General features: G+C 44.7%; 1 protein-coding gene across 3 annotated transcripts in view; it reads left to right on the top strand.

The window, feature by feature from the left end:
* The first annotated feature begins 801 nt into the window (after positions 1-801).
* The window catches only part of srcap (Snf2-related CREBBP activator protein), an 84,788-nt gene continuing 73,360 nt past the window's right edge, over positions 802-12,229 (top strand). For 2 of the 3 annotated variants that reach the window (XM_073033363.1, XM_073033360.1), the window contains exon 1: positions 802-1,022. The gene's annotated coding sequence lies outside the window, so the exon portion shown is untranslated. Of the gene's footprint in view, positions 1,023-1,291; positions 1,405-12,229 lie in introns of those variants that run through there. The other variant, XM_073033361.1, reaches the window with a different exon arrangement.

Below are 12,229 nucleotides of genomic sequence, written 5' to 3'. Positions count from 1 at the left end.
AATGGTTGTATTGTCAGCAAATTTGTATATGGTATTTGAGCTATGCCTAGCCACACAGTCATGTGTATAGAGTAGAGCAGTGGGCTAAGCACACACCCCTGAGGTGCACCAGTGTGGATCATCAGCAAGGAGGATATGTTATCACTAATCCGCCCAGACTGTGGTTGTCCGGTAAGGAATTCGAGGATCCAATTGCAGAGGGAGGTACAGAGGCCCAGGTTCTGCAACTTCTTAATCAGGATATTGGGAATGACGGTGTGAAATGCTGAGCTATAGTCGATGAACAGCATCCTGACATAGGTGTTTGTGTTGTCTAGGTAGTCTAAAGCCTTGTGGAGAGCCACTGAGATTGCGTCTGCCATTGACCTATTGTGGTGATAAACAAATTATGGTGGGTCCGGGTCCTCGCTGAGGCAGCAGTTCAGTCTAGTAATGACCAACCTCTCAAAGCATTTCATAACTGTCGATGTGAGTGCTATTGGGTGACAGTCATTAAGGTAGCCCACATTTACTTTTGAGAATGGCAAAAAACATGTGCACAAGAAAATATACTGGATTCTTGACAAATTTCTTTAATCAAGAATCTATTTCATATAATTATACACAGAAAAAAATGGACTTTTGACGTATAACCGGATTCATTCCATGTAACAGCAAACTAAACTTGCACATAGAATAAGACAGACTCGAAAGTGGACTACATTTCCCAGCCTGCTTCTCAGGTCGGCCAGCTCTCGCGAAACTGAACGCGAAGTAGCGGAGAGGGGTGGCGCGAGGAAGAAGAAGAGGGGCGGGGTCAGAGCCCAGAGCGAGGCCGCAGCAACGGGCCGGCTCCGCCATTTTGTGGCCGTTCCCCCCCCCTTTCCCTCAGCGAGCTATCTGGGTGCCGCCACCTCTTTCCCTCCCCCCGGGCGGGGACAAAAAAGCAGCGCGGGGCGCGGCGGACACGGATTGAGGGCGATCGCGGGTGGATGGTGCCGGCAGAGTGGTCATTTTTGTGAAAGAAGGGAAGCCAGACCCAGGTAGGCCGGGGACCCACCCCCCCCCCCCTCTTCCTCCTCCTTCAACCGGCGATCCCTCCTCCTCTGCTTCTGAGCCGGGGGGTGGAGGGTGCCGTATGGCGGTGGGGGAGGGTCGAGGGGCACAGATGGGCAAGCGGGCGAGCGGCCGCACCTCAGGGGGACAGGGGATGGACGCCGATTGCGCCGCGCCGCCATCTTCTCTTCACCCCCTCCTCCCTACTTCCCCGGGGTCCGCTGACGTCATTATGCCCCCCCTCCTCCTCCTCCCGGGCTCCCTGCACGTGGTGCACTAGGGAGCTCTTTGCAGCATCTCCCCCCCCCTTTTTTTCCTATTGCCCCCTTTCCTTTTCCGTCCATAAAATGAGCTGCAAGGATCTACAGGGTGGGTGATATTGTGCACGTTGCTGTATTTTTATTGTTTGTGTGTAATTTGCATGGTGGTCTCTTGAAGGGCATGCAGACTCTTTATTTCCTGTAAATACTGAGATCTGCGGCTCCCTACCTTTGTAGCAAGGACGCAAACCCCGGTGAAATTCATTCGGGTTTTAATATTTGCAATGCAAAGAATTCAGTACGGGGAGGGAGTTTAAACTTTTGTGCACGCACGATTAGTTCTTGTTGTAGCGCGGAAATGTGGGGTGTAGGGGTTTTTAAAAGTCTTTGCTAAAGAATGTCTGTGTTGTGGGCCAGTTTTGTTTTGCAAAAGGTTATTCACGTTTTGGGTGAGTTGTTTTTGCAAAAGATCGGTTCACGTTTTCGATGAGGTTTGAGTGTAAGGTCAAGTGTGTGCATGGGGACTCCTTGCTCTGAAACATCTTTTAGTATGTTCTAAGTACCAAGTTTAGTAATAAAAAGAAACTTCAGCTACATGCACGCATATACTCCGTAAAAATAAAACACAGGCCTCAGGAATGGGATCTTATTGCGTGTTTTTAGCCTGTGTGCACAATTAAATTAAAGCGAAAGTCTCCAAATCTTCATAAAATCTGCTTGGTGCGGATTTTATGGGTGCAACTTGCACCTGCACTGAGTAAATTATTTTGTTTATATTTGTAAATTTAAAACAGCCCGTTTTTAAAACTTGACACGCTGGTGGTTTGTTCGGTTTTTGAAGTGGCATCAGAATTTCCTTTAAAATTGGCGGTTTTATCCGTTTTTGCAACTAAAACGCCAGGGGTCTTTCCAATCCTGTGATTGTATCTTTTAGTTACATTTTGAGTTGTTCAGTCTTTCAGCCTCTTTTCCTTTGAACAATTCTAATTGAACGTTTTCAGGTTTTGCCCACCAAGTCCAAATCGTGCAATTGTTATGGTCCCCAAAGCAACATTTGGGGTCCTTCGTCTTTTACACCGAACAAAATTTGAAATGTGCATGTTTAGCTCCGGAATCTGAGTTTACTGTATCATTTGCACCGTTTTGTTCAGCTGTTAAACGTTTTGAATTCCCGGTGTGCTTGTTTTCCTGCATTGAAGGTTTCGGTTGTAAGGTTTAATTGTTTTGCATTGGCAGCTTCTATTGGACCTGATATTTGCATTGGTGCGCTCCCATTTTTTTAAAAATTTAAGCTTGGTTGATTCAGTTTTTCGATCTGCAGTCTTCTGACGTACTACATTTTAACGTGTAATCTGCAGTGTACAAGTTTAACTTAAAAACACTACAATATTTTTGCATGGTGAACTTTTATGAAACAGAAAAAAACGCAGCGTTTTTAACTGCGGCTGTTCCTGTGCAGTTAAAATCTGCAGTGCCGCAGTTCTGTTGGGTTTGAAAGCATGAGGTCCTTAAATGTGTTTCAATCGCTACGTTTTGCAAATAGCGCTAATTTAAAATTCAAGCCTTATCGCCCTGTAACTACTGGGGGGGGGGCGGTTTTCTCGGCATTTGGTATATTTGTTCGACGGATATCGCAGTTGCTGAATGTCCCCTCTCGCTGGCTTCGGGATCCTGACCCTGGGAACCTTTCGTAAGTTTCATCACCCTCTTGCTTGTCGAGGGGAATGAAACACGCCTTGGCAGGGCGGGGCAGGGGTGGAGAGAGGTGGTAATTAAAAATCATAATGCACTCGTAATATTTTTTACATATCACACCCAAGCCCCAGCCCTCGCTCCCTTGTCTTTCCCCTAGCGTTATATATGGTTTGAATCACAATCTTTAGGCTACCCCTCCCTCCCTTTCTCTCACGCACACATACGGTTTTCGGTCAAAGTTCCCATTTTTCGAAAAGGAGCTGTATAAATCCCTGCTGCCTTTTGCTCTCTTCCTTCCTTCTCCCGGCATCGACATCCCTTTTCCGGTTCTCCCAAGGACCACTGCCTCAGGAAGAGCCTGTCCGTATTGACTGCAGTGTAGTCGGCTGCTTGTCTTGGTCAGCTTTCAGAGCAGCCCGGTTCCTCCCACAGATACAGTCGAGATCCATTCATTTCAGCCGAGTGTTTAGCATATTCGCTTTGGTTGGTGGTGAGGGTCCCTCCTACTCCTACAAGTGTTCTCTTTTGTTTCACCCCCCCCCCCCATTGCCCTCTCTCCTAATCCCTACAAGAGCGGAGGATTTAAATCTGCGTACGTTTATTTCTTATAAGAAAGTGCTTTCCTTATCTGTGTGTTGAATCTTATAACAGTCAACCAGCCTTGGTGTTAGTCATTTGACCTTTGGCACAATTTGGGCCTGGTTGCTGTCTGGTTTCAGTCTGGAGCTATGGGAGAAAGGAGAATGGCTGCCTCTCCTATCCTAACACATAGGAGCAGAATCAGTTCATTCAGCCCATTGAGTCTGTTCTGCGGCTCCATGACTGATCCTGGATCCCACTAACCCTATACACCTGTCTTCTGGTCATATCAGGAAACTTTACCCAGGGACTTGGTCTCTGGCAGAGCATTCCACAGATTTACTACCCTCCAGCAAAAAAAATCCTCACCTCTGTTTTAAAAGGTCACCCTTCAATGTTGAGGCTGTGCCCTCTAGTCCTGGATACCCCCACCATAGGACACATCCTCTTCACATCCACCCTATCTAGTCCTGTCAATATTTGGTAGTTTTCAATGAAATCCCCCACATTCTTCTAAATTCCAGCGAGTATGGGCCCAAGCTGTCAAATGCTCCTCGTATGTTAATCACTTAATTCCCAGAATCATCCACGTGAACCTTCTCTGGACTCTCCAATGGCAACACATCCTTTCTGAGATATGGGGCACAAAACTGTTGACAGTACTTCAAGTGTGGCCTGACCAGTGTCTTAAAGCCTCAGCATTATCTCCTTGCTTTCATGTTCTGTTCCCTTTGAAATAAATTTGCCTTTACCACAGACTCAACCTGTAAATTAATTTCCTTGGAGTTTTGCATGAGTCCCTCTACACCTCCGATGTTTGAATCTTCTCTCCATTTAAATAATAGTCTGCACCATTGTTCCTTTTACCAGCAGGAAAAAGGTTGCATTATCGCAACCTTTCCCAACACTATTCCACCTGCCACTTTTTTTGCCCATTCTTCCAACTTGTCTAAGTACTGTTGCAATCACATTGCTTCCTCAGCACTACAAGGCCTGAGCTTGTAGAATCATGAGGGGCCTGGATAAGGTGTTTGGCTATAGTTTCTTCTCTTCTTCTCCCCCCCCCCCCCCCCCCCCAGTAGGGATCAGGCTTATCATTATTGACATGCAGAATGTCACTGTGGCAGAAGTCCTGCACAAAACAAATTGTTACGAATGACAAGAAGAAAATAGAGGAATAGTGAAATAGTATTCATGGACTGTTTGGGAATGTGATGGCCTGTCCTGAATTCCTCTTCAGGTTCAGGTCCTCAGGGCTCCTTTACCTCTTCCCTGATGGTAGTAATGAGTAGAGGTCATGTCTCAGATGGTGAGGGTCTTTAATGAAGCATGCCACCTTGATATGTTCGTGGTAGTGGATTGTCCAAAACAACTGGTTTAAGTTGACAGGTTTCATGGGGGGGGGGCCCGTGGGGCAAGTTTTTTCCAACCAAGAGGGTATATGGATATGGAAGGAACTGCCAGTGGATGTACAGATGTGGGCACAATTACATTGTTTAAATCACACACCGGGAGGTATGTTTGAGGGGCATCTGGGACAAATGCAGGCAAAGGAGCTTATAATGGCCAGCCCAAAGGAGCTGTTTACTCTCTGAAAGATGCTGGTTAGTCATAGAGACTGAAGCATGAAAGCAGGCCCTTAGGCCCATCCAGTTACTGGCCTAGTTTTCTGCCTTGTCCCATCCCTTCATACCTCCCCCATCAGTGTGCCTGTCCAAACTTCCCTTAAATGTCACATTTGAACCCACATCTACCACTTTTGTTGGTAGCTTGTTTCACACTCTGAGTGAAGGCATTTCCCCATCAGACTCCCCTTAAATATTTCACCTTTCACTCTAAACCTGTGATTTCTAGTTCTTGCCCACCTGAGGGGAGATCTCCTGTTAGCATTCACCCCATCTGTAACCCTCATGATTGTTTATACCTCTATAAGATCTCTCCACATTCTCCTGTGCCCCAGGATATAGGAGCAGAATTAGGCCAGTCAGCTCACTGAGTATTCCGCCATATAATCATGGTTGATTTATTTCCCCTCTCAACCTCATTCTTCTGCCTTCTTTTGACACCCTTATTAATCCGTGCACTTATCAACCTCCACTTTATACCCAATGAGATGAGCTCTGCCAATTCCCTAACCTGTTCATCCTTTTCTGTAACTCGAGTCTTGGCAATAGGTATGTCAGTTTTCTCTGCACTCTTTAAAGCTTATTGAAAATCCCTTCTGTTTAGCAAGTTTGAACATCGAATTTTATGCTAACGGATAACCTGCTCCCTTTGTGTTCCTTTCCCCACACCCTGTCAATCCACTCAGCCTCTCCTCCTTTTGTTCACCTTTTCCATCAATTAAGACTGTAAGACAGCAGAATTAGGAAATTAGGCCCATCAAGCCTGCTCCACGTGGCTGATTTAATTTCCTTCTCAACCCCATCCTCCTACCTTTGACACCTTTATTAATAAAAGACCTATTAACCTCCGCTCTAAATATGCCTCTACTATGGCAATGAATTCCAAAGATTAAGAAATTCCTCCTCATCTAATGAGCTCCTTCTAAGCTGAAGCTTTGCCCTCTGATCATAGACCTTCCCTCCATAATTGAAAGCATCCTCTTCACATCCACTTTATCTAGACCTTTAAATATTCGATGGGTTGCAATGAGATCCTTCCCCCCTCACCCCCCATTCAATTAGACTCCAATGAGCCTGGAGCCATTAAAAATATTCCTCATCTGTTAATCCTTCCGTTCCTGAGATCATTCTTGTAAATCTCCTCTGGACTGTCCAATGCCAGAACATCCTTTCTTAGATAAGGAGCCCAGAATTGCTCATGGCACTCCAAATGTGGTGACTAAAGACATCCTTGCTTATATTCTAGTTCTCTCAAAATGAACGCTGACATTGCATTTACCTTCCAGACCACTTACTCAACCTGCAAGTTAATCTGTAGGGAATTCTACACTAGGACTCCTAAGTCCTTTTGTATCGGCATTTCAAAATCAGGTTTAGTTTCCAGCATCTGCAGATTTTCTCGTATCATGTTTAGTATCACTGGCATATGTCGTGAAATTTGTTGTTATGTGGCAGCAATACACTGCCATACATAACTAAATTACTGTAAGAAGTGTATGTTAACAAGTTAGTGTAAAAAGAGTCATGAGGTATTGTTCACTGTCCGTTCAGAATTCTGAAATTGCTCCATTTAGAAAATCTATGCCTCAATTCCTGCTACCAAATGCATGTCCATACAGTTACCTACACTGTATTCCATCTGCCACTACTTTGCCCATTCTCTAGGTCTTCCTGTAGACTTAATGCTTCCTCAACATTGTCTACCCCTCTACCTATCTTTATCAACTGCAATCTTGGCCACAGCATGTGGAATGTGAGTTTTCCTCGTGTGCTTTGGTTTCCTCACACAGTCCAAAGATGTACTAGGTAGGTTAATGGTCATTGTAAATTTCTGCATGATTAGGTTATGAGATTGCCAGGAGTTGCTGGTTATTGTGGCTGGAAGGGCCTACTCTGCACTGTATCTCTGGGTAAATAAAAGGCTGCATCCAGATTATCAACGTAAGGTGGAAAGTAGCCGACCCAACACCAACTACTCTGCAACACCAAGATCAGAAAATCGGCAGATGCTGGAAATCCAAGCAACACACAAAATGTTGGAAGAACCCAGCAGGTCAGGCAGCATCTATGGGGAAAAAAATAAAGAGTCAATGTTTCGAGCCAATATCCTTCTTCAGGACTGAGAAAGAATGGGGACGACTGAATCCCACATACATCCGTGACACTTTACATGCTCTTGATCTTTTCAGTGATTTCAAGTTCCTTGGCTCTGATCATTTTCACTATCGATGTCCAGTTCCTATACACCTCCATTCTCCACCAGGAAGGCTTCAGAGTTCTTTTTATTTCCGGACGCAACCAGCTTCTGTCCACCACCACTGTCTTCTGTCTAGCAGAGCTTGACCTCGTAATAATTTCTTTTTCAGCTCCTCCCACATACTTCAAACAAAAGGTGTAGCCGTGGGCACTCGCATGGGTCCCATCTATGCCTACCTGTTTGTTGGCTAAATGGATGTGCCAAGCCTAAACTGACACAAACCGACAGTTTGTGAAATGTGTGCAGGATAGCTTTTTGCAACAATACATAGAAGTACCGACTAGAGATGGGGCAGTGTTGGATCTCCTGTTAGGGAATGCGATAGGTCAGCTGACAGATGTATGTGTTGGGGAGCACTTCGGGTCCAGTGATCACAATAGCATTAGCTTCAATATAATTATGGAGAAGGACAGGACTGGACCTAGAGTTGAGATTTTTGATTGGAGAAAGGCTAACTTTGAGGAGATGCGCAGGGATTTAGAGAGAGTGGAATGGGTCAAGTTGTTTTATGGGAAGGATGTAATAGAGAAATGGAGGTCATTTAAGGGTGAAATTATGAGGGTACAGAATCTTTATGTTCCTGTTCGGTTGAAAGGAAAGGTTAAAGGTTTGAAAGCGCCATGGTTTTCAAGGGATATTAGAAACTTGGTTCGAAAAAAGAGGGATGTCTACAATAGATATAGGCAGCATGGAGTAAAGGAATTGCTCGAGGAATATAAAGAATGTAAAAGGAAACTTAAGAAAGAGATTAGAAAAGCTAAAAGAAGTTACGAGTTTGGTTTGGCAAATAAGGTGGAAGTAAATCCGAAAGGCTTCTACAGTTATATTAAAAGCAGGAGGATAGTGAGGGATAAAATTGGTCCCTTAGAGAATCAGGGTGGTCAGCTATGTGTGGAGCCGAGGGAGATGGGAGAGATTTTGAACGATTTCTTCTCTTCGGTATTCACTAAGGAGAAGGATATTGAATGGTGTAAGGTGTGGGAAACAAGTAAGGAAGTTATGGAACCTATGACAATTAAAGAGGTGGAAGTACTGGCGCTTTTAAGAAATTTAAAAGTGGATAAATCTCCGGGTCCTGACCGGATATTCCCCAGGACCTTGAGGGAAGTTTATGTAGAGATAGCAGGAGCTCTGACGGAGATCTTTCAGATGTCATTAGAAACAGGGATTGTGCCGGAGGATTGGCGTATTGCTCATGTGGTTCCATTGTTTAAAAAGGGTTCTAGAAGTAAGCCTGGCAATTATAGACCTGTCAGTTTGACATCAGTGGTGGGTAAATTAATGGAAAGTATTCTTAGAGATAGTATTTATAATTATCTGGATAGACAGGATCTGATTAGGAGTAGCCAGCATGGATTTGTGCGTGGAAGGTCATGTTTGACAAACCTTATTGAATTTTTTGAAGTAGTTACGAGGAATGTTGACGAGGGTAAGGCAGTGGATGTAGTCTATATGGACTTCAGCAAGGCCTTTGACAAAGTTCCACATGGAAGGTTAGTTAAGAAGGTTCAGTCGTTAGGTATTAATGCTGGAGTAATAAAATGGATTCAACAGTGGCTAGATGGGAGATGCCAGAGAGTAGTGGTGGATAATTGTTTATCGGGATGGAGGCCGGTGACTAGCGGGGTGCCTCAGGGATCTGTTTTGGGTCCAATGTTGTTTGTAATATACATAAATGATCTGGATGATGGGGTGGTAAATTGGATTAGTAAGTATGCTGATGATACTAAGGTAGGAGGTGTTGTGGATAATGAGGTGGGTTTTCAAAGCTTGCAGGGAGATTTATGCCGGTTAGAAGAATGGGCTGAACGTTGGCAGATGGAGTTTAATGCTGAGAAGTGTGAGGTTCTACTTTTTGGCAGGAATAATCCAAATAGAACATACAGGGTAAATGGTAGGGCATTGAGGAATGCAGTGGAACAGAGAGATCTAGGAATAACAGTGCATAGTTCCCTGAAGGTGGAGTCTCATGTAGATAGGGTGGTGAAGAAGGCTTTTGGAACGCTGGCCTTTATAAATCAGAGCATTGAGTACAGAAGTTGGGATGTAATGTTAAAATTGTACAAGGCATTGGTAAGGCCAAATTTGGAATATTGTGTACAGTTCTGGTCACTGAATTATAGGAAAGATATCAATAAATTAGAGAGAGTGCAGAGACGATTTACTAGGATGTTACCTGGGTTTCAGCACTTAAGTTACAGAGAAAGGTTGAACAAGTTAGGTCTCTATTCATTGGAGCGTAGAAGGTTGAGGGGGGATTTGATCGAGGTATTTAAAATGTTGAGAGGGATAGATAGAGTTGACGTGAATAGGCTGTTTCCATTGAGAGTAGGGGAGATTCAAACGAGAGGACATGATTTGAGAGTTAGGGGGCAAAAGTTTAAGGGAAACACGAGGGGGTATTTCTTTACTCAGAGAGTGATAGCTGTGTGGAATGAGCTTCCTGTAGAAGTAGTAGAGGCCAGTTCAGTTGTGTCACTTAAGGTAAAATTGGATAGGTATATGGATAGGAAAGGAGTGGAGGGTTATGGGCTGAGTGCGGGTAGGTGGGACTAGGTGAGATTAAGAGTTTGGCACGGACTAGGAGGGCCGGAATGGCCTGTTTCCGTGCTGTGATTGTTATATGGTTATATGGTTATATCACTCCCCGATGACTGCATTGGTACTGCTTCCTGCACCTACGTGGAGCTCGTCGACTTCAGCAACTTCGCCTCCAACTTCTACCCTGCCCTTAAATTTACCTGGTCCATTTCTGACACCTCCCTTCCCTTTCTCTATCTCTGGAGACAGCTGATGTCTAATATAAACCCACTGACTCACACAGCTACCTGGACTATACCTCTTCCCACCTTGTTACTTAGAAAAATGTTAGCGCTTCTCTCAATTTCTTCTCTGCCACACCTGCTCTCAGGATGAGGCTTTCATTCTAGAATGAAGGAGATGTCTTGCTTCAAAGAAAGGGGCTCCCCTTCCTCCACTATCAGTGCTGCCCTTAATTGTTTTGCGCATGTCTGCTCTCACCCCATCCTTCCGCCAGTCAGGGGTAGGGTTCCTCTTGTCCTCACCTACCACCTCACTGACCTCTGCGTCCAGCACGTAATTCTTCATAACTTATGCCTTCTCCAGTGGGATCCCACCACCAAGCACATCTTTCCCTCCCTCCCTCCCTCCCTCCCCTCCACACACTTTATGCTTTCTGCAGGGATCGCTTCCTACAGGACTCCCTTGTCCATTCGTCCCTCCCCACTGCCCACTGATCTCCCTCCTGGCACTTAACCTTGCAAGTTGAACAAGTGCTACATCTGCCTCTATGCCTCCTACATCACTACCATTCAGGGCCCCAAACAGTCCTTCCAGGTGAGGCGACACTTCACTTGACAGTCTGTAGGGGTCATCTATTTCAATTGGTAGACTTGTAAACAGTGGGTTGTACATGGGGAATTGTGATACCAGATGTTCTTGCTGGTAAGTCTGCTGAATGAGGAGATACTGGACCCAGCAGGTTGTTCAGATGGTTGCTTGGGCCACACTTGGAATATTGAGTGTAGCTCGGACCACTAAAGGAAGAATTTTATTGAGCTGGAGAGAGTACTGCAAGGATTCTGGAGGGCTTGAATCACAATGAGACTTTGAACAAGAATGGACTTTTTCGTTGGAGTAAGTCATGTATAACAGATCAGTACAGCACAGTATGGGCCCTTCAGTCTAACCCCTCCTGCGTAGCCCATAAGCCTTCATTTTTCTCACATTCTTGTGTCTGTATAAGAATCTTCTTATCTCTCTGATCTATCAGCCTCTAATACTACACTGGACAAAAATACCACTCTTTGAAAAACAAAAAAAAACATTGACATCTCCTAAACTTAGTTCAGGGTGCCCTCTGGTATTAGTCATTGCAATACTGCATATAAGGCATGGGATGTCCATGCTATCAGAATCAGGTTTATTATCACTGGCGTGTGTCATGAATTTTGTTAACTTAGCAGCAGTTCAATGCAATACATAATACAGAAAAAAAGAATAAAAATAACAAGTAAACCGGTTACAGTATACATATACGGAATAGATTAAAAATGCAAAAACAGGAATAATATATATTTAAAAAGTGAGGTAGTGTTCACAGGATCAGTGTCCATTTAGGAATCGGATAGCAGAGGGGAAGAAGCTGTTCCTGAATCGCTGAGTGTGTGCCTTCAGGCTTCTGTATCTCCTACTTGATGGTAACAGTGAGAAACGGGTATGCCCTGGGTGTTGGACGTCCTTAATAATGGACGCTGCCTTTCTGAGACACCACTCCTAGAACTTTGTAGGCTATTATCCAAGATGGAGCTGGCTAAATTTATGACCCTCTGCAGCTTCTTCCAGTCCTGTGCAGTAGCCACCACCCCCACCCCCCAAAATACCAGACAGTGATGCGGCCTGTCAGAATGCTGTCCACGGTACATCTATAGAAGTTTTTGAGTGTTTTGTTGACATACCGAATCTTTTCAAACTCCTAATGAAGTATAGTCACTGTCTTGCCTTCTTTATAACTTCATTGATATGTTGGGACCAGGTTAGGTCTTTAGAGATCTTGATACCCAGGAACTTGAAACTGCTCACTCTCTCCACTTCTGCTCCCTCTATGAGGATTAGTATGTGTTTCTCCGTCTTACCCTTCCTGAAGTCCACAATCAGCTCTTTCGACTTTCTGATGTTGAGTGCAAGACTGTTGCTGTGACACCACTCCACTAGTTGGCATATCTCGCTCCTGTATGCCCTCTCGTCACTATCTGAGA

This window comes from Hemitrygon akajei, chromosome 31, assembly GCF_048418815.1.
Source record: "Hemitrygon akajei chromosome 31, sHemAka1.3, whole genome shotgun sequence".
In the NCBI taxonomy this organism is placed as follows: domain Eukaryota; kingdom Metazoa; phylum Chordata; class Chondrichthyes; order Myliobatiformes; family Dasyatidae; genus Hemitrygon; species Hemitrygon akajei.
Note: the sequence above shows the minus strand (reverse complement) of the source record. Positions and strands in the feature narration are given on the sequence as shown.